The sequence below is a fragment of the Aquila chrysaetos genome, chromosome 21 (assembly GCF_900496995.4).
Source record: "Aquila chrysaetos chrysaetos chromosome 21, bAquChr1.4, whole genome shotgun sequence".
Taxonomy (NCBI): domain Eukaryota; kingdom Metazoa; phylum Chordata; class Aves; order Accipitriformes; family Accipitridae; genus Aquila; species Aquila chrysaetos.
Window position 1 is genome coordinate 13,433,332 of NC_044024.1, and position 23,938 is coordinate 13,457,269.

Genomic DNA, 23,938 nt, shown 5'->3' on the forward strand with positions numbered 1-23,938 from the left:
GTACAGTTTTGCATATTTCTATAAATCTATGTGGTTGAAGTTGTTATGTAAAGATTTGCCATGATTTAATTCACCGCATCTCAGTGGAGCTCATGTACTCTGCATGTTAGGTGTCAAATTGCAAGAAATGTGGAACTGATCCAAAACTTGACAAGAGCTGTAATATCTACTTGATTACAATGATTTCTTTTTATAACCAGGATACAGGGTTGAATAAATGTTAACAGACCTGATAGAAGATCTACCACAGGTGTGGCAAGATCTAGTCCTAAGAGAACAATCCAGTTCCTGTTAGAATGGATAGCAGGCTTTCCACCATCGCTAATTATTTCTGGACAAGTTCCTAAACTGTCTCCAAGTGTGTGTATGTTAAGTTCTACAGACAACCTTTTTCTTAGAAAAGGCTGTACTTGCACAGGTGATGTCTGGCAGTTTGGAAAATGCAGTTCAACCTTTGTGTGAAAGATAAGCCCAGTGGGAATTAAAAAAAAAAAAAAAATATATATATATAACTTGTTTCAAGATTGTTTTTAAGCTACTGCTTGACTGAGGAATACACCAAGTTACTTGCTTTCCTTTTGACCATGTACACTATTCCCACATGAAATCAATTACTGCTCCTTTGTACCTTCCCCATGACATTAAAGTTTGCTACTCAAACTATTCTAATGTTTAATGCTTAAATTAGTCTGCTCTGTTTAAATGACACTTTTGGCTTTTGTACTCAGGAAATGATGTAAAAATGAAGGACAGCAGAATAACAAGGGTCTCTCAACTCCAGATTTCTGAAACTATCCCGATATCTTAATGCAACGTTAGTACCATTTTGTGTTAGAAAATTATTTCCATTTCCCTGAAACAAACATTATTTTATACAATTATATTAGGAATTGTTGACATTTCTAATGGGAATTCTGGTATTCCAGAAGATGATTTTCCAAAGAAGAGTAAGTCTTTGAGTATTGAGCAAAGTCCAAGTAATCAGTCTGAATAGACTTAGGGCAGCAAAGATCTGTACAGAAAAAGTCATAGAAAGGCCATACCTTAGGGAATGAAGTCCCCACACATGTTTTCTTGGTGGCAGCTCTAGTTAAGAACCTCCTCCGGCTTCAGCATCTTTCCAGTGACCCCTCAGTCGTGCCAGTACAACACACGGAGCCTGATGCTGAATCATCAGGAAGCTGACCTGAGTTAGTAATGACCCACCATTTTGTTTTTAATTTTGCTTGTCCCTCAAACTCTTCTATGTAACATACATAAGAGGTGGAATAGAGGTAAGAATTGGTATTTAGGGATGTAGGGTGTAGGAAAGGGGAAGTGCATGTGTTGAAACAAAAGTCCTCAGTATAAATAAGCAGGTTGAATTTTGCGGTTTTTTCTCTTTATACATTACATTACTCTCCACCTTCCATTCAAAAGCATTTTTAAGCAAATCAGGCTTTCTTGTGTCAGTTCCACAAGACGAAGAGTGGATACAACTACTAGATGGAGCAAACATTTTACAAGTAAAGGTGGAGTCCAGAGTGCCTTTGTCTGATTTTGCACTGCTGTGCTCTGTAGGCAGAGCAGTTGAGTTGAAGAGTAAGTTGAAGCTGCAGAGGAAGCAGATTCTGGAAACTGTCTTTAACACAGGAGAGCATTTTAAGTTAGCCAAGTCTTTCAGTGCTGCCTGAGGAGGAAATCCTCTATCTACTTGTTTATTCCAGTCCCTTCCTTTTGTTTACACAAGTGCCGTCCATGTAGTAATGCAAAAAAACCAAGTCTGGGAACCGATATTTATTTATTTTGCCAGGTGAGTTGTAACTGGGATCAGTTCCCTGAGCAGCCACATGAACCTTTCTTCTGGCTGAAGTGAAAGGGTGGTTTTGTTGGTATATGGAGGGCTTTCAGCAGCAACATTGGCTTACAACAGCTTTCAAGTGCTCAAGGAACCATGAATGCAATTCTGAAGGAAAGACTGACAGCTTGCTTTAAAACTAGGGGGCAAATGGAGATACAGCTACCTTAACCTTGATTTTGGTCTCACTATATCTCTTGCATTTGTAAATTAATACTTCATAGCACAGTGCATGCATTGCTAAGCCCACAAAGAAGATATAGGAGTGCATTCTCTCTGCAAAGCACTGAGCTTTGTGCAACTTCCATTAACACTGAGTTAAAAATACAGCCCAAAGCATGAATCCAGGATAAATACCAGATGCGAAGAATAAAAGATATGCTTTAGTCTATCCTTTATCTGGACACCTGCAGTTTCATGACTCTCTCCCAGGTTATTCGTGTTAACCTGACTTTATATCACACTCAGCTTCTTTTCTTGCTTATCCATTGATGCTGCCTCTGGGGCAGATTGTTCGTGGCTGTGTTGTGAGTGTGCACAGTCTGTGCAACATCAGGATGTGGCTGCAGTTCCTCTATTTCCCTGTGACTGTTTTCTGTGTTCTCTCCTTGAAATTAAGGATACATTAAAGGAATGGGAACTATGTGAGGTCATGTCTTCAGTTCATATCCTTGTATCAGGTACCATGAAGACAGTGAAGACAAAACAGATTACTTATTTTTCTGGTACTCGCATTTATTACTTAGTCATCTGCAATTAAAGAATGCTAACCTGATGGGGCAAGTGGTCAGTTCCAGCGGTATGTTTCCAGCTTCTCTCACCTCATTATATTTCTGCATGGGGAAAACAGTCAAATTCTTTTTCTACTATTATTTATTTCAAAGAATAACATTCTTGCCTGGGCTGACTTTGTATGACAAGTTTCAGTTCCCTGTGAGTTCTTTATGCTTGAGCTATAAACCAAGGCAGGGAAGAAAGGATTTTCATAATAGAAATGCTCACACACCACATTAATTGTATCGGCATGAACTGTGGCACTACAATAAAGGTTGTTTTAATTTGACTAAAAATGAATAGATTGCTGTGAATCAATTGCAGTCTAATAAGGGTCTTACTGTAAAACGTACTGATAAGATGGAGTGGCATTGTTCTGAACTGTGCTTCCTGGGAATGAGATTTCAAAAGAACTTAATGATGACTTTTATAAATCTTTGATCAGTGTTATTAATGGAAATATAGAAACACCTATCTCCCAATGTTTCAACTTTTCAATAAGATGTTGCCAGATTATTACTAAAAGAGAATTCTGTTCCTTATATCTTTAGTCTGAGAGGGACTGAGCTGCTCCTGGCTAGAGTTGTGTGCTCTTAACTGCTATGGTCTGTACAGGAAGCTGAGGGTACTTAGCAGTTCATAGAATTTGGCTCATGATCACAAAAAAAGATGCAAGTAGATTGTCTAAGGTGTCTAAGATAGGTGTCTAAGACAAGAGTGAGTCATACCAGTCTTAAACAGTTGTTTTCAGGTGGACTCTCAAATCAGCCCATGTCTCTGCATTGTCCCAAACTGTAGCCTAAATAACTGTGTTTATTTACTAAATGCCTAATTTTTTGCATGGGTAAAATTAGGAGGGAATAAGAATCACATGACATCTTAGTGGAAATACTTTTACTCAGATTATTGGAAATCTGAGCCCAAGACTGCTTCACAATTTCCATAGTAAAAGACCACATGCTGAAGGATAAGCAACATGTAATCAAACCTTGTCTGTGTGTTAATTCTTGTCCCAGAAACAATCTACTATAAACTCTATAAACTCAAACCTGCTCATAAGAAATGTAAAACATTTTTGTGTCTCCTTAAAAAAGGAAAAGAAAACCAAACCAGAGAAAATATCTCCTCGGTTTCTGAGGTTTCTTCTATTATCCCAGAGGCTTTATTATTAATGTTGTTGTTACTAGTTAAGAGTCCAAAATTTCTGTTTCATGGCTAGAAATATCAAGTCTGTTTTCCTAGAACTTTCAGACACACATGTAGTCATTTTGACAGCTTTTCTATGTTGCTGAATGTATTGATCCTGAAAGTCTTGTAAATGGCTGTTTGACTAAGCATTTGTGCCAGAAAAGCTGTATTTGTCATTTGCTATTTTGAAACAAAAAAAATTCAAATTGAAAACAAATTGACATATATAAAAGTATCAAGAATATCCACAGATGGAATTAATAATGATGACAGCATTAGAAAGCGTTTTGACTTCTACTTGAAGATGTTAACCAACTTCTAACTGGCAGAGTTCAGGCAAAGAACTATGTGAGTTGTCTGATTATTTTCCCTCTGCTGTTACAGATTTCTTCTGCCTTCTTTTGAAGGATCTAGTACTGACAACTGTCAGATGCAAAGTATTGGACTATATGCAAGATAGTTTATTCCAGGATGGCAGATTCTATGATCCTAGAGGCTTTTTCTCATTTGCAATTCTCATATATTTCCTTTATCTTTTTTTTTTCCCCAAGCCTCAGTCACACTGTCAAGGAGAAGAAATAACTCTGTGTGATTTAGCTGACCAAATATGTCAGAAATCATGAAAAATGACTAGTCCTATAGAAAATGGTCAAAGAAAAGGAAAGACTAGAAGGAAAATTATATACCCAGACTATCTGGCAAACACTTATTGATAGCAAATGCATTTGTGGAGCTTAGGAATGGCTTATGAATGATTCATAAACAGAATCGTGATAGATTTTGCAGCAAATAGAATCAGCAGCAAATAATTTGAAAAACCTTGAAAATATGTGTGATATTCTCAGATTAATCACTTGACTGAGGCCCTGTGGTTTAAATTAGTAATCACTAAATTCAGACAATCATATTTATCTGAATCGCCTTGACCTAATTGTAGATTTATTATCCGCACAGTGAGGCAGAATGCTAAGGAACAGGAGTTTCTTCTCTTCCCTTTGGCTTTAGAAATATTCAGTTAAGTTTTGCTCAGATATTTTGTCATTTCTGATTCTGATCCTAATCAGAATCTTCTTCCTTATCCAGAATAATAAAAGGTGAATGAAAATGCAATCAAATTTAAATTCAGTTACAACTCAGCTGACTAAAGATAGGATTATGCTTTATTTTAAATTGACATGCTTGCTTACAGCCTATTTATAACCTCCTTCAATGACAAATTAAAAGACTGACAGTCTAAGACACCATTATATTAAAACTTTACATGGACAACCACTAAAAACACATACAGGTTTTAGGCTTCTCAAGGAGAAATATCCATTCACACTACCACATGGTTCTTCATACATTGCAGTATGTTAAAAATTTCTTTCACTTCTATTTCTTCATTAGTGATCACTGAAGCAGAAGAACATTAGGTTAGACTGACATTTGTAGTTGCCTTCAGTATATGTATCAGGAGAGACTTATCCTGTCTTTCCTTTTAATGTAAATTTCACAGGCAACTTAAAGCACATTGAGAAGGTTGGCAGATATGATCCTCTACTCATCTAGGGAAGGCACACAACACAGCTGTGTTCATAGAGGACCCTTCTAGGCTGTGCAACCTCTGGAAATGCTACATCAACACTGAGTGAAGTAACTCTCATTTTGTTTCCATTAATTCTCCAGTCATGTTGAGAAGAAAAGAAAAATCCATTTGGAGTTATTTTCTCCATTTATGTCCAAGAGTTTAGAGACTGAATTACTCAACTGAGATGTGGAAGATGTTGATTACATGGATGTTGTCCAGTTGACAAAGGGCATGAGTTTAATACCAGGATTCCCAGCTTTAAGGAGAATGTCTGAACATGTCATTATGGGGTTTTAAGGGATGGAGTTACCTCAGTCTTTGCTGTAAAAGCTGCTGTTCTGCTTTGAATACAATGCATAAATATTCATTGGACAAGAATGAGTAAGAATAATTCCTTGGCCTGCTGGTTTGGTAGGCTAAAATTCTAATTCCTAGTGCAAAAAATACACTATTTTATGCTCAAAGACCAACTTCAACAGGAGAGAGATTAAGAAATATCCATTCCAGGAAATTCAGTGGCTCAAAATTTAGGGTATTATCTTAATAGCTTGAAGGAAGGAAAAAGATACACCATTGCCCTCATCCAAATCAGGCAGAGAGGTACTCAAACTACTGGACCAATTGACTTATGGAGAAAACACGTCTCTCCTACTTGTTTGCATCTGTAGTTAAGAGGCATGAAACATGTCCAGAGGCTCAGACCCTGCAGAAAACACTGGAGGAGGAAGTAGCTTTTTTGTGAGTCCCAGTGGTGCTTACAAGTAAGGTAGAATGAGAGCTTTTCAGTGTCATTACAGCTTAAGAAATTCCAGGCTTTCTCAAATGCTGAAATGTAGACCCTATGGGATTTTACAAACTGAGCCACAGGTACCAAGAGATTTACGGTACTAGGCCATAGCTGAACAGGGATAATACATATTTCAGTTGAGATGGTTTCAGGTGCCCAAAGGGTAGTTGGATGGCTGACTTACTCCATGAATCAAATGTTAAGTCTTGAGAACATTCTAAAAATCCCAATATTACTGCCTAGTTCTACTCTTTGCTCTCTAATCCAGGACTATATAGTGTAGACCAATTTCATAGAATCATAGAATGGTTTGGGTTGGAAGGGACCTTAAAGATCATCTAGTTCCAACCCCCCTGCCATGGGCAGAGACACCTTCCACCAGACCAGGTTGCTCAAAGCCCCATCCAGCCTGGCCTTGAACACTTCCAGGCATGGGGCATCCACAACTTCTCTGGGCAACCTGTTCCAGTGCCTCACCATCCTCATAGTGAAGAATTTCTTCCTTATATCTAATTTATATCTACCTTCTTTCAGTTTAAAGCCATTACCCATCATTCTATCACTACAATCCCTGTTAAAGAGTTCCTCCCCATCTTTCCTGTAGGCCCCCTTTGGGTACTGGAAGGCTGCTGTAAGGTCTCCCTGGAGCCTTCTCTTCTCCAGGCTAAACAACCCCAACTGTATCAGCCTATCCTCATAGGGGAGGTGCTCCAGCCCCCTGATCAGCTTCATGGCCCTCCTCTGGACTCGCTCCAACAGGTCCATGTCCTTCTTATGTTGGGAGCCCCAGAGCTGAATGCAGTACTCCAGGTGAGGTCTCATGAGAGCAGCGCAGAGGGACAGAATCACCTCCCTCAATCTGCTGGCCACACTTCTTTTGATGCAGCCCAGAATGCAATTGGCTTTCTGGGCTGCAAGTGCACATTGCTGGCTCATATTCAGTTTTTCATCCACTAATACCTCCAAGTCCTTCTCCACAGGGCTGCTCTCAATCCACTCATCACCCAGCCTGTATTTGTGCTTGGGATTGCCCTGACCCATGTGCAGGACCTTGCACTTGGCCTTGTTGAACTTCATGAGGTTTGCACAGGCCCACCTCTCAAGCCTGTCAAGGTCCCTCTGGATGGCATCCCTTCCCTCCAGCATGTCGACCACAACACACAGCTTGGTGTCATAAGCAAACTTGCTGAAGGCATGCTCAATCTCATTGTCCAAGTCACCAACAAAGATGTTAAACAGCATCGGTCCCAATACCAACCCCTGAGGAACGTCACTTGTCACTGGTCTCCACTTGGACATCAAGCCATTGACCACAACTCTTTGAGTGCGACCATCCAGCCAATTCCTTATCCACTGAGTTTGTAGGATTAATTCACACCACATTTTATGTTAACACTACTGTCTTTTCATAGCATCTTTCTTTTGCATAAAATTTATATCATTTTTTTGAAATCTGTCATTGTTCATCTCTATCGTACTTTTGAGAAATTTAAACCAGGAGATTATAGAGAAGAATAGGAGGACCAAAGATCTCACAAACAAAGCAAAGCAAATTGTGTTTTAGACTAATTGTCGCTTTGGATATCTTTCTTTCTCAGCACCTTTTTATGAATTAAAGGAAATACCTGGTATCATATTGGTCTTTCTATACTGGAAAAAAGGACTGGAGAGAAAAATTCACTACATAGTATGTGTATTGTTCAATAATCTACCACTCTGGTGATGTTACTGAGATGATTATATCATTGCATATTTGGTATTATCACCTAGAGGGTTTTGTTTTATTTGATAGATACTGTATTTGTTTCCTGTGGCACCTGTTACATCTTCAGCAAGAATGAAGAGTCTTGCTTTGAATTGAAGAACAATCAAATAAACACTGGGAGCTAATAACTATTTCTATGTAAGTCAATGTGATTTTCTGTAAAGAGCAGAGTTGGGTCTTTAAGAAGGACTGACACGGGGGTCAAAAAAGGTAAGCAGATCTTGCAAGTAATTGGAGAAGGCTTGTTTTGTGCATGGTGAGGGCTATCTAGAAGAAAGCATGGAGCTGAGGTTAGGAGATATTGACAAATGAGCAGGTGTGGCTGGAAATAAAAGCAAAGCAAAAAGATGATGGGAGACTAATGGGATGTTTAAACAAAATGGATGAAGATAAGGTGATTAATGATCAGTCTGCTTTCAGCCCACATATGGTGCCAAGACTGTATTAAATCTTTATCAGTGGCATTCAAGGGTTGATGTTGTATACCACCATTAAGGAATTTTCTGAATGGTCACCCAAGTCTAGCAAATGCATGAGTCTGTCCTGTATTCTACAAGCTCCTTGACGCTGATTCTGTGCCAATAGACCCTAAGTCAGTAGGGCATTCGAGCACATGTTTATTTCTGATCAAAATAATGTCTGTCTTTTTTTCAATACCCCCCCCAAACACAATCATTGCCCTCTTCATAATGGCCAGTTAAAAAAAAAAGAAAGAAAAAAAAGGAATGCATTAAAGTCTGTACCCCCTGCCTAGTGCTAAAAGGTAAAAACCCAGAGATTGCTAGGACTTGAATTTGATATCATTTGGTACAAGTGTTGTTCCTGTTTTAGCTCCAAGACTTAACCCTACTGCTAGCTAAGCATACGTATTAGTGGGCATAGAGCTGGAGTCAGTGACATTCCTCCCAGCAGCTCTGGAGGTATTTTGCATGTTTCCTAGCTACCCTGGAAGTACTGCATATAATGCTCCCAGCCTCCCTTGCTCTCAGAACATACTTGCCATTCCAGGTCTCTGCTGATTATTGCAGAGTACAGAGTTGTTTAAGAAGATAGTCATGAAGTGATAGCTCTTTCTTCATAATTAACTTATTTATTCTTTATCCATAACAGCAGCTCATTTCAAACACTTCTCATTCATTGAGAAAGCTACATCACTCAAGGATGGTGTATAGATTTTTAATTTTCTCCTGTAAATGTTCTATGATGTCTGTCAATTACCACTTTGGACTAAGGCTTTAGAAATTAGATCAGCCACATTAAAGTAGGACAAAGTAATTTCAAAGTAAACCGTGAATATTATGTGCTGAGCAACTGAAAAAAGATACGATAATCTAAAATTGCCATTTTCATATTGATAGAATCAGCCAGGCTTTCTTTCCTTGAAAAGCTACATAATGCATTTTCATTCAAATTTGGTATGGACATAACCACTGGGCTTGAGAGTAAAAGCCAGCACTTTGCAACTGGTAATGGGTAACAGAGTGTTTCATGTCAGAGCCTGACCTAGCTTTGCATTCCAGCTCCCAAGTAATCCTACATTTGAGGGTATGTACATGTTGGTGTCTTTTAGGGGCCTCTTTCATATTCATGGTAAGAATTTAAACAAATGCGTTACTGAGCATATGTGAAAGCCCATGGGAGCAAAAAAGATTTTGTTTTAAATGTGAATACTATTAAATTTAAGCACACATTAACGATTTGCTGAATAAAGATGGATTTAACTGTTGCTTAAATATTTCCCTGAGTCAGTGATTCGGTTTGGTCCATTACAGGGTAAGGCCATCTGTGAGTTTTAGATGTAAATCTGAAGTCTGGGAATCTTTGGAACAGAAGAGATATGTGTTGTGGTTTTTAAGATTCAATGTGAAAACTTTAGAATAATGTTGTTAACATTGTTTGCAAAATAACTGCAGTAGCTATATATTCTATCTAGTCCAGATGGATAAAATCTCCAAGGGACATTTGTTTTTATGGCCTCTAGCTTATTATTTTAACGCCTAACTTTTATGAGGCAAACTCATTATTTTTAGCAGTCTTTTACTGTCTCTTAAATGGAGTGAAAGGCAAAAGAGGACCACAAATCTGTTATATTTAAAGCTACTGAACTAAATTTCAACTATCATCATAGACCTTGTGTATTTCTTAAATAAAAAAAAAGGTAACTGTCTCTTGACCAAAGCTTTTTCTCTCTCTGAATAAAACCCAGATATTATATTCAAGGATTTGTCTGTATTATTGACTCAGTGGTGTTTGTGATAACATTCCATGAGGCTGTGTTAAAATCATTGTAATTTGGCTCAGACTTCAGCTCAATACATGCAATGTGTAATAAGTAGTTTGTGTTTTAGAGCTGTTAAAAAAATCTGAAGAAGGACACAGAACCATAAGAACAGGCATGATGTGACCTCAGGAGGTCACTGATTTCCTTTACTAATCCCAGTCAGATTCAGTTTTATCTAAATAATGTTTGACAGCCATTTGTCTAACCTGTTTTTAAAATAGCCCGGTAATGCAGAATCCCCAGCTTCTCTCGACAGTTGTGTTTTAGCACTTAACTCTCTTGCCATTCAGCGTGTTCTTAATGTGTAGGTTAAATCTCCCTTGTGGCAACTTAAATCCATTACTTATTGTCCTGGAGAATACATTAGTGCTTTCCTCTCTTTGCCAACCTTTTGATGACATCAGCTGTCATCTGAAGTCTGTACTCATTTCTCCCCTTGGTCTCCTCTCAGCTAAATAAAGCCAGTACTTCCCAGCTTTCTTCACAGGTTTTGTTGGAAAAGTCTCAGTGTTTCTTGCTCTTTTCTGGACTCTCTTCACTTGATCCAGCTATAACGTTGTGCCCAAATCTGATGTACTACTCCAGCTGAGCCACACCAGTGTTACAGAGACTTCGGGTATCTTACGTACAGCATGCCCACACATGCCTCCCAGTACATTATGGCCCCGTGGATGTGTGTTCCATTTTTGTCCATTAATTCTCAAATCATCTTCTGTACACCATTTCTATTACTCTGTCTTTCTCTGTCTTATAGCTGTGTGTCACTTTGTATTTAATGCCACTGAATTACTTATTATTTTGCTGATTTCATCACATCACTTCAAATTTCATTCCTGTCCTCTAAAGTGCTTGCCATCCCTCCCAGCTTGTTATCATCTTCAAATTAAAAGTGCTTTCTATTCTGTCATCTAAATCATCAATAATGAATCTAACAGCTAGAGTACAGGATGGATTTAGGATGGCAGAGTTCTGTTAATGGCAAACTTGAACAAGTTCTTCATGGGATCCAGTTTGCTTCTAAAATGATTCACCCATTCCACTTTTACATTTATTATTTATTTGTGGAGTAGCAATGTTCAGTGTTCTGAGAACTGGCATATCCTGAGAAGTCTCGTCTCACACTGCAGACAAGAAGAAGGAAACACTTCGAGCTGACTAGACCGTAAAGATTGCTATTCCTAATGAATGTGGAACAGACCTCGGAGGTTTGGCAGGGTCAATACTGGGTGAAGAAACAGGTGGTACTGGACATGAGTGATTGGGTTTCTCAGATCCGTTAAGATTAGAAAAACATATGAATCATTTGTGAACCAATTCTGTTGTGGTTTAACCAATCCACAGTTCTACTGCCTACTTACATGTGCTACTCAGACATTATTATGTCTTCTCAATACTTTAAAAATGTATTTGTAATTCTTTCATATTTTCTCTTTCACATCTAGATACTGCAAACATAAGCACAGAATTTCTTGGATAACTGAAAGGATTTTTTTGTTTAGTAAATAATGTACATAATTTCACTAAAATGCAGTTTAAAACAAGTTCATAGCACTTTGTGCTGAATAATATGAAGGCGAGTTGGGTTTTTTTATGTGTGTGCATGGAATTTTAAACAGTTCTTTTCATGCTGACCTAAACCTTGTCCCAAAAGAATTTTCATTTTCAGTTTGCCAAAAATTTAAAAATATACATTTTGGGAGATTTCAATCTTTCTGGCCGAATCAAATTTCTCATGTTTGCCTCCTATAAAAATGTTCCTGTAAGTGTATAACAAAAATGAAAACCAACAAAGTTTAATCAAATTTTATGTGCTATAGGGAAAGACAATATTCACAAACTTTTTTTTACTATTTTGTTAGTCTTTGTACCAAAATATTGTAAGACTACAAATATTTTATATTTACGGAAATTATGAAAACCAGGACATTTACATCCTTCTAAATAATCTAGACCATTATAATATCAATGAAGAACACTAAAAATATTTATGAATATATGTTTCTGGAAAGTTGTACAACAGTAATGTTTCAGCTAAAGTTTTATTCAAACTGGAAAAAGCCATTTAATAATTTCCTCACAAATGTTCAGTACTGAGTACTACTGAAGCTGTATCAGCAATTTGTCACTAAACAGCATTAAATGTGAAAGCAAACCAATACAAAACTAAGAAATCCTCTTAGGAAAATTTCTGTTTGGGTGGCAAAAAAGGTTTTGATAAATTTACTTTATCATTCCAAACAAATGACCTAGTTTTACATCATTTGAAGTCCGATATAATTAGATCTTGAGTAATGTGTAACTGATTCTATTTGAAGAGCAAACAAAACCCAACTGTGACTCTGTAGATCAGAATATTGATGATTTCAGGTAGAAAAATAGGTTAGAGACACAGATGGCTTAAGAGACCCTGCTGACACTGCACCTTTCTGAAACTCTGCAGCATGCTAGGAGTATAACCCTGTACTTTTGTACCTACTGAAAGGTGACCAATATGTGACACTGGGTTTCTGTTAATTATGGAAAGGTACAAAGGCATCCATAAACCAGACAGCCTGTAACTTATGTAGATACTAGAAAAAGTCAGAGCAAAAGGGTCAGCTTTTTTGTTCCTTGACATCAGCACTGTGCTCACTCTTTGCTGAGGACAGCACTGTGCAAAATGCTACTATTTATTCCATAGCAGCTCTGAGCTGTTTAATCCTTAATCTCTGGGTTGATGATTTTTTTCATAAACTCTCAAAACCCAGAATAAATGTCAGAATATTTTTATATTTGCATTCTCGTGAAAATGTTTTCTCTGCATACTCATCTTAGACTTTGACATTAAATGTGCCTTGAGCATTCAGAGACACATCCAGACTGAATTCACTTGACAGCTGGATCATAAACAAAAGGATCTTGATGTTTTGCTACATAAACATGTTGATGGACTTTTGCTGATCACTATCAGCTTAATTCAGTGTACCAACCTAACTCTGCATACTGTGCTGTGCAAGTCCTTTGTCAGAAAATGTAACAGGGAAAAGGAAGGATTCTTTTAGACAGCATTTACAGATTCATGTTCAAATATTACTGAATGAAGTGCAACCAATCAATAACATGAGTATATTAAAGAACATCTGTGATCATATTTGCTTAAGTACATAACACTCACTGGTATGATGCATTGTGAATTTGAAAGGCTGTTAAGGAAGAGGTTAAAGATGCAATGGATTTTTTTTTCAGAAAGAGATAAAGAAAACAAATACAGTGGAAATTTAATTAAGTGAACAGGATGATGCATTTTAAAAATGGTTTTGGCAAAGTGCAAAGGAATGGGAAATGAACTGACTTATGTAAGCACAAAATTGATGGACCTACTCTTACTATATAGATTATATTAAGAAAGTGTCCTTTGGAGGCATGTTTAGTTCTTTAGGGAATGAAGAAGACAATTAGAAAAATATTTGAAGATGTAGAGCTGGGTAGCCCCGGTGATCATCTGGACTCATTGAAAAATCTAAAGAATGAGCTTTGTATAAAGTATAAAAGATTAGCCATCATCAATAGTTATTTAACTGTAAGATTGGAAGGCTTCAGAAGAGATGAAATGTTTCAAAGAACTAAGTGAAATGTGAGTTGGTTTGGTATAGGCAACTTTTTAGTAAATGTTTAATGAATCCATCATATTAAATGATTAATATTTTCACAAACAGATGATTCTTTAATCTCTTTGATGAAATAGAAATCTAATGTCTGGGACTTGAAGCTAGTAAAATTGAAAGAAATTCAAATAAAAATAACATATGTAAGTGGATATAATTAATTATTGGAATTATTTGCATTTGTATTATTAGCTGACTCTGTCACATACTGCCTTCCATCAGCTCTACCTGCCATTCTAGAGGAAGGCTACCATTAATAAACTAATCTGAAGGTCCAAAGCTTCTTTATACAACAGGAAAAAAATGAAGACGTCCTGCTGTTTATTCTTGGTCCTCCTGTCTTAGAAAACTAGGACCTAAACCATGTATTCTGAAAGATCATCTGTGTTTGTACAATAAATCTGACATCATAAACACCTCAAATTGCACACATTTCACTTGGCTGTTTGAATATCTGATATCAGATGTTCAGAGCTGCCAGACTCTGGAAATTCTGCACACAAAAAAAAAAAAGTCTTCCCAGTCAAAACAATATTTTTAGTTTTAAGGCAAGCTTCTATAAAGCAGTTTCTAGAAAGATCATCTATATTAATTTCATTAATTTTTTATGTAAACCAGACTCATTGATCTCAAGAACTACGGAGTTCAAAGGATGTTGTTAGCATGGTAAAAAGTCCCAGTTCACTCAACTGATGCTTGCTGTTTCACGTGTTGAGCTGACCAAGAACTTACTAAGTGATGCGTTGTTTTGTTGGGATTCTCACCTGGTTTTGCTATTGTTCAGACTTCAGCCTGTTCTGATAACTCTATGGAAATATTTTAAATTGTGGGAATGTGAAATCCAGCCATCCCAGTGTTGTGTTTCAGCAGAGGACCTTCCCAGCTTCTGCAACGGACACTGCTCAAAGAGGTCATTTCAAACAGAGCCAAATCAGTTTGGTATTATGCTGCTCAATTCATCCTTTACAGTCCAGACCAAGTCCTTAATTTCTTGTAAATTTCTGTCAGCCTGGTGATACCAGCCTTCTGGGTTAGAACTGCAGGACATCAATGTTTTCACGTCAGTTTAAGGTCACCTGTACTGCTGCAGCATCACAAGAGGCTTGAGGATCTGTCACAACAGCATCATAGTACCATTGCTCTTCCATTAGAGCAGGCTATTGAAAAGGACTTAGTGATTACTTGTTTTCTTCACTGCTCTTTTCCCTTTCCTCTTCCTGACAGATTATTTGGCCTAGCACTTAATACAATACTCAGTCTTACTTAATGCTGTCCAGCTGAAACACTCAAAACTCCCAGATTTCACAGACTTAAAGTATTTTATACATCTTTGCTAAATGAATGAACTGGAAATATGTCCTTTCATAAAGAGGCTTCTGCCAACAAGATGTTCCCAAGGTATGCCACTAGTTTTAAGTAAAGGATTTTGTTGAAAACATTTAAGTAACAACAATGAACGTTCTCATCTTTTGACTGTTTTTGAATTCAAGCTTTATACATGTGTACTGGGTTTGGCTGACACAATTAATTTTCTTCATAGTAGCTTGTATGGTGCTATGTTTCAGTGTTGTGATTGAAACAGCCTTGATAACACACCCATTTTTTTAGTTGTTGCTGAGCAGTGCTTACACAGCATCAAAGCCTTTTCTTCTTCTCACGCTGCTCTGCCAGCAAGTAGGCTGGGGTTGCACAAGAAGTTGGGAGGGGACACAGCCGGGACAGCTGACCCCAACTGGCCAGAGGGGTATCCCAGACCATATGACGTCACGTTCAGCATAGAAAGCTGGAGTAGAAGAAGGAGGAAGGGGTCACATTTGGAGTACGGTGTTTGTCTTCCGAAGTAACCGTTACGCATGATGAAGCCCTGCTTTCCTGGAAACAGCTAAACACCTGCCTGCTGATGGGAAGTAGTGAATTAGTTCCTTATTTTGCCTTGCTTGCACATGCAGCTTTTGCTTTACCTGTTAAACTGTTTTTATCTCAACCCATGAATTTTCTCACTTTTGCACTTCCAATTCACTTCCCCATCCCACTGTGGGGGACTGAGTAAGTGGCTGTGTGGGGCTTAGCTGCCTACCAGGGTTAACTCACAATAACATGTCCTTAGGGGCTCTCTAAAAACTAGTTATTTTCATTATCTGCTTCTGTTAAAAAGACTCAAGAAAGCCAGTAATCTAACCATTTATCTTTCTGTGGTCTGTAGAGTTAGAATACTATAGATGGCATAATTCAGTGTAAAAAAAATCTATAAGCATTTGACCTTACATTATACCATATTAAAAAAAAAAATGAAACATACTTAATTGAATAGTATTTTATTCTCTCGCCTTTCCAACCAAGACTCATTAAAAAGCTGGCTCATGCATACAGATTCTTAAAGGTGCATATCTAGTCTTCAGGGTATTTTAGAACGACTTTACATGTCCTGCTGGACCAAAATTCTTCTCTGGTGGAGCTCCAGAGATGTATCTTTCCCATTTGCCAGGAACTGTAAAATCACATTCAACATGAAAGTTGAATTTATTTTTCATTTATCTTTCATTTTGAAGTTGACCAAAGTGTCAGAACAACATTCAGAGAAAAAAATCTTGATACAGGCCTAGTACAAAAATTCTTATTCACAAACCTTCTCTTTGAAGACATGATTTAGAGTTTAGATGTGAAGGCTTATCTGCACATCAAGTCCAAAGAGTACACAATTTCAATTGAAAATGTGGATTCAAAAATGCTGCTTAGCCTCACTGTAAGTAGTTGCATGCCAAGTATTTTACAACAGTCTGTGAGATAATCGAAGTACTTTCAGCTGCTGTTTTTCTTGTGAAAGGGAGTGAAGAGAAGCATCCCCTTTTCATAGTGATGGGAGATAAGGGGACAATATTCAAATACACCTCACCTACGACTTGTTTAAAGAGGTTTTGAGTTCTCTTCGTAGCAGCAGGATGGGGTCATGTGTAACTAATACTTGCTGTGAAGGTGGAGGGGGGGCAAGGGCAAAACATAACAATTCTTGGGAGTAAAACAAGATGCAATATGAATGCAAATGAAAGAAATTATAAAACTTGATCTAAGTTGCCTGGTGGCCTTTCATTTTTGAATATGCTATGAGCCTATGGAATATGCCCGGCTATTGATCTGTTCATTAGCTGGCCTTAAGCAAGTTGTACATACATTATTTATTAATTTCCACTTTCTTTTATGTTTCTAGGAATATGGATCTTTGGAAGAAAAACTTGCTCTCCATCTTCATAGCAAAGTGATAAGTAATCAACAGTATTTTGGGGAATGGAATTATTTTGGGGCAACTTAATTTAAGCAAACTGCATCCTTAAATCACATCCTTAAAATTTTTAATTTCTTTCTTCCTACAAGGAGGAACACTGCTGAAAAAAACAGGTAGAGAGGCTGTCCGGGAAAAGTGAGAAAGAGTGTGCAAAAAATAACTAGAACCCAGATGAATCCATTGTGCCTTGTTGTGGCATAAACCATGAGGGAAGCACAAAGAATACAAGAAAAAAAAAAAATCTGCTTTATTTAAGCAGAGTTTTTCTGTGAATACTTCAAGGAGTGCAAAAGTTTTAATGAGTAGTGAAAGACAAAATATCACCTTCAAATCCCAGGAAGAAACAATACCTTTTTTTTTTATAAAGCCAGTTGTAAACCCCATTGGTTATGTTTATGTGCACTCTGTCTTAGCATTAAAGCCTCACCTGTAGCCACAGTGACCTTGATGCCCATCACCAAGTCTGACTTGAAAAATACACAAAAAGCTGCTTCTGCGATATACATGAGGAAACCAGGATAATTCACATGCAGCTACCTCTAATTTCTTCCCTTCTCTACTATGGAAATGCAGCCATGTAGCTGTAAAATTTAGTAAGTTCAGTTTCCTCAGGCAATCATGCTAATGTTATCAGGAAGAACTGTCCTCGCCTATCTGCAGAATACATTTCTGCAGTGTATCTACACCAGTTCTTCACCGGTTTTCAGCATCACTGTGTCTCCTCTAGATCTCATTATGCTGTTCAGTTCAGCTTTCCCAATTGAAAAATGCTTTAGAATCAGAAGCAAAATTTTTCACAGCAGCTTTCCACATTAGCTGAGATTTGGGGTCTTGACTAGTACATTGGTTTGTTTGCTGGTTTGACAGGTTTGTAAATTTTTTTTCTTCCTGCCAATCCCAAATTGTTCCATTTTAAGCTCCCTCTTCCACCTCTCTAAGTTCCTCTTTTGAAAGACTTTTCAGGTTTGAAACTGATAACAGTTCTTTTGCTTCTGTTTTTTTCCTGAAAGGAAATAAAAGCCCAATGAAATAAAACTTGTGTTTGGTTTTGGGTTTTTTTATTATTATTATTTACCTAAATACCTCCTTTCATCAAAATACTTGTATTTTTTTCAACAGGTCTAACGCCCACATGTATATGCTCTTGTTCATGTTAGACTGGAGGATCTAGTGGTCCTGTCTGTCTGTCCTTAATCTTTGTCAATGCAGGAAAGGCAACAGTCTCTCTCTTTTGCAGTGCTGGGAGAGAAGGGTGGGTTTCTTTACCTTCAGGGCTGGCTGCTAGAAAATTAAAAGGCTGCTCTAGCCCAAGCTAAATAGAGAGACACGACCATGGGATATTTATTCTCTGTTTTTATTTTCTTGGCATTTAGGTCTTGTCTAGAAAGGTAATCTGTTGGAGAAAATAATAGTAGTAGTAACTATTATTGAATATTAGTTGCATGCTATGCTAATATGTATGTTAACATCACATGTGCTAGCACAACAATGAGTTCCACTCTGCACACCCATGGTTAGGTTTGTGTACGCATCATGTTCAAACATATTTCTGAGAGAAGTTTTGAAGGAAAGCAATTCATCAGTTGTACAGATATTTGCAAGGTCTTTCTCCCAAGCACAGAGGGAAACACAGGAACAAGCATTAAGATGCTGAGCTGCTGCTTTGACAATGTTATAATGGGAAATGGATGCTAATGCTGGGACAAAAGGAGGAAAGAGGCAGTAGGTGTTAAATCAGAAATATTTCAGCCAGAGAAAGCAACCTTCTTACTGTTGTTTAGGCAGGACCACCACTGCTCAAAGTGTCCAGACCATCTCTGAAACTTCTTCTCACAGTCCTTCCTGCATTGCAATTTTTCTAGTTTTTGGGGTGAAGCCTGCTATATTGAGGCAGGTATTGCCTGACAACCTCAAGGCTTCCAGCAAGGCTCTGCCTGCTATTCTTCATGTTCCCAAACATTCATACTACAGAGGAAGAGTGGAAAGCTGCAGATGACACTGCTTTGCAGACAAAAATTTGCAGTTAGTAACATGAGTTGGTTTGCAAAGCTGCAGAAGGGTCATATGGCAACATATCAGAGATAGCCACACAGGCTGCTGCGTATGTTCAACTACCAGCATCACAGCACTGAAAGATGCTTTATTCAAAATGTTCTATTAGAAACTGGGAGCCAGCTTTATGGTGAGAGCTGTGGCTACAGTTATTATATGTAAGTTTACAATCCAATCTCTTTGAAGAGTTCCACTTTAAAATACATCTTCTTGCTTACAAAAGTCTTTTCTTCCTTAGGCTAGTCCATTTCCAAAGTGAGTAAGATAAAATAAACCAAAGTCAATCTTAAACTGCAGGAAGACTATTCGCATGGAGAGGTATTTCCTGGTGCAGGAAATAATTTTGGCAATGTTCTTATACAAACTATTTTTCACCTGCTCTTGGTCAGTGCTGTAATTCCTTGGAGCTTTTTCAACTGTGGATGTTGCACAGAACTTCTAAAATTAAGATGTCCTCAGAGTAAATTGTTGGAAACCAGTTCGAAGAGTAGCATGTAGGGTGACATTCCCTGTGTTACATCTCATTTAATGAATGCCTGCAAATGCAGTCAGAAAGACGTCTTAAATTAAATTTCATAATTGGGCTTAGAACTTGAAATCAACTTACCTCCAAAGAAATCAACAGTTCTGTAACACAGTAGTACAGAGCCCGGGAGTGGGTGAAAATGTGTAGGCGGAAACAGAACATAATTTTATTCTGCTTTCTTGGTGCTGGTAATGTCATAAACATCCTGCCATTCTGATATTATTGTGTTAATGTTAAAATATTTGGTTGATGCAAATAGGAGTCGAGATGTAATATTCTTTATATGGCATTGCCCAGAGCAAAGTAAGAACACCATGACAACAAGTAGCCTGCAAGCTGTCATGTTATTTGTGTTCAGCTTGCAGAACAGCTTATAAAAAGCTATCAGCTGACAGGCAATAGTAATTGAGAAAGAAAGAATAGAAGAATAGCAAATGGTGAACATGAAAAAAAAAAAAGTACACCCTAGGAACAATACTTTTCAATACACTTTGAGTTTTCTTAAATGACAGTCATTTATTAAAAAATACTACTTCTCAAATAAAACCCTTGAATGCAACCACTTTAGCCTTCAGACATCACCACCACCCCCATAGAGAACTTTACTAATCAAAGGTGACAGCACACAAGAAATCCTTCTAACGTTCTACTGAACAAAACTATCAAGCAATTATAAAATTGACAAAGATGACTACAGGGATATGGAAAAGTTTCTTTTAAAAGTACATATATTACATAGAAAAATATATTCAAAGAACAACAAACTATGTGAACAGTAACACAGCATTTAAGAATATTGCCCATGGTGCTGTCAGTCTCTTTATAGATACACCTCTTAAGATTAAGCATCACAGCAGTTATTCATCTATATTTTTTAGTCTAAAATCATCTTTCTTTGTTTAGGATTTTGGACTAGCTTATTATTGTTTTTCCACATACAGAAGTACTAAATGACTATGAAGCAATGCACCTTTTCGTATGAACTCGATCACACAGGTCACTGCCCTGGGGAAATTCAGTTCCAGGAAACAAACAATAAGCAAGAAACCACATATTACACAGCTGGCTTAGTTTCAATGGGACTATTTGTGAGAGTACAGTGAGTGGGATTTGATCCTTTATTATTGTTTCATTTGGAATTTAAAGTATGTGAAATTGTAGCCAGGTGTTTTAAAATCTGAATTTTTACACACAACACTCCACAAACTCACTACAATTTTATGTTTTCCCCCAATGAAGACTTTTCTAGATGTAGCGAAAATGAAAAAGGTGACAAAAAGCTAAAAAGCCCTACTGATTGGCATTCTAGCTGTCCCAGGTTTTTCTGTATCCCTTCACACCTAACATTGGCATATGTCAGGAAATACAGAGACACACTACTACTACTGGAGATGCAAAGCAGTATTCTTATTTACCTGTTGAAAAGTAAAATTTTTCAGAAAGAATGCAGAGCATCATTAACATATGTTTCTGGAGAAAGCCGATTTTTTTTCCATGTCACAGATACAGCATAACTGGTTTCCTTGAATGACACACGGGATCTAATAAACTACTTTTACAGTATACTGCACCACATTTTTAATACCAGGGAGCTGAAAACAGCTCGTATTTGGCTTCATTAATGATGTACCCTACTAAAAGTATGAACAATTCTGCTGACAGGCCATCTGTTTGCTGTCAGCGAGGAATCGATAGCATGGCCCTCAACTGCTTCAGCTGCATAAGAACTTCTTGAAGAATTCAGTGAGCAATCCCTAGAAAGTAAACTGCTTAATTGTGCTTGTCTTAGCTGCCACTGTAAGAAATTAACATCTCCATTTTTCTCTAGGTGTTAAGAGAACAAAAAAACCCCAACAACAGCAACAACAACAACAAAACCACCAAAAAAAGCATTGATACATTATTCATGCCAAGTAAAGAGAAAGGCAGTGATGGAGAAAGTAAATAAACAGACCATCAAGGGTAAGTTTCCTGGGTTTGGACCTAATAAATATACTCCTGAAGCTCATAGCGCTGCTTCTCAGAAGTTTTCCAAAATAAAAATTGTAGATCATCTTGGGAAACACTGCTTTGAACTCATGGGGCCATTGGTGTAATTATGATTCACTGAGAAAAAGGAAAATTTTATTACTTCAGTACATAGTTTTTGCCATGTGTGAGTTTAGATGAGGGTTAACAGAAGTTAATGACCCAATTTGCTTTGATAGCAAGAGATTTCAAAAAATGAAGGTTGAGTATGTTCAAACAGAGGAAGAAACTGAACCCACATTGCACGGTTTTGGGTAAGTGCTCTAAACTTAAGGTTACCACATAAGAGGATTGCCCTCCTGACATGAGGTTTGTGCCTCATTTTAGAAAGAAGACAAGGCCTCTCCTTCCAGAGGATGTTCCAGCTGTGGAACCCTGCAGGTGATGATTTCCTGAGACTCTAATTAACTTCTCACATCAGAGGAGAGCAGCAGCATTTCCTTGTCATCTAGGTAAGCCAGCCTACTGCCTTTAAATGACTTTGAGGGGATCAAGTCTTCATTGTTGTCCTGGTTTCAGCTGGGATAGAGTTAATTGTCTTCCTAGTAGCTGGTACAGTGCTATGTTTTTGAGTTTGGTATGAGAAGAATGTTGATAACACACTGAAGTTTTCAGTTGTTGCTAAAGAGTGTTTAGTCTAAAGCCAAGGATTTTTCAGCTTCTCACGCCCAGCCAGTGAGAAGGCTGGAGGGGCACAAGAAGGTGGGAGGGGACACAGCCAGGACACCTGACCCAAAGTGGCCAACGGGGTATTTCATACCATGTGATGTCACGTCTGGTATATAAACTGGGGAGGGAGTGGGGGGGGGGGGGTCACTGCTCGGGGACTAATGGGCCATCATTCGGCGGGTGGTGAGCAGTTGCATTGTACATCACTTGTATATTCCAATCCTTCTATTATTACTATTGTCATTTTATTGGTGTTACCATTATCATTATTAGTTTCTTCTTTTCTGTTCTACTAAACTGTTCTTATTTCAACCCGCGAGTTTTACTTTTTTTTTCCCGATTTTCTCCCCCATCCCACTGGGGGGGGGGGGGAGTGAGTGAGCAGCTGCGTGGTGCTTAGTTACTGGCTGGGGTTAAACCACGACAATTGTATAGGTACTCGCTGCACCTAACACTGGGAATTAGATTCCACTCCAAGACCCAGATAGCTCAAGTCAGGTGTGAGAACATCCATGTCCCCGTTTGGATTTAGCACTGATGAGTTGTGCAGTGCCTATAACAGAACAGGGGCCAGAAATGGAGATTTCATCATCCTGGGTGAGAACACTAAGCACCCAGTCATTACAGTGCAGTGCTGAACTTCTTGTCCATGCCACAGCCATAAACTGAAACTGCCACTGACTGTCTGGCTAACGCACAGCACGACAGAGGAGAAGTCATTTGGGCCAGCAGCACTGGGATCTCTGACATCTGCAAAGGACAGGCTGGCCTTTCTTTCTCCCATCTCCCAAAAATCTCACCTGAAATAAAATCAGTTTCATAGAACTTAATTTATCTGCTACAGAACTATAAAGAGCTGAGTCAAACCTGCTGGCATTTGCAATATGGATGTTGATCCAATTATTGAAATTGTCAGCCGCTAACACCTTGCTGTAATAAGAAAATAATGATTTACCCAGGGCTTTTTGAGAGCACCTTGCATTCCAGACCATCCTCAAGTGTGCTATGAACCCATGCACAAGCTATATATAGGAAGCACTTCACCCACCCGTGACAGGCAGCCACCTACGGGATGAATCACTGAGCCTCCTCACAGCTCCTATCGACGGGACCCAGCAGATCAGAACACAGAGCAAACAAGGATGGTACAGTGCTGATCCTCAGCTCTCTCATGCTTGTTTCTCTGCACACTTATTCAGGCCCTACACTGAAGGAAAGCAGTTTGTAATTTTTTTTTTTTCATTACATAACTCCCAAGCTAATATCTATTCATTTATTATTAACACCCGTGTTCTTGCAAAAAAACCAAAACCCCACACAATGTCTCCTGATCACATTTGGACAGGTTATAAAGCTTCATCAACACAGCTGTAAGATTACATATATGACCTTATCATTAATATATCTCATAGCTAGTAATGATCTTTTATATTAATTCAATAAAAAATATTTTCAATCATAGACCAAAAAAAAAGCCACCTCTCTGTCACTAGTACCATCTCCAGAACTGTTCCTTCAACTTCTCCCATCTCATTCC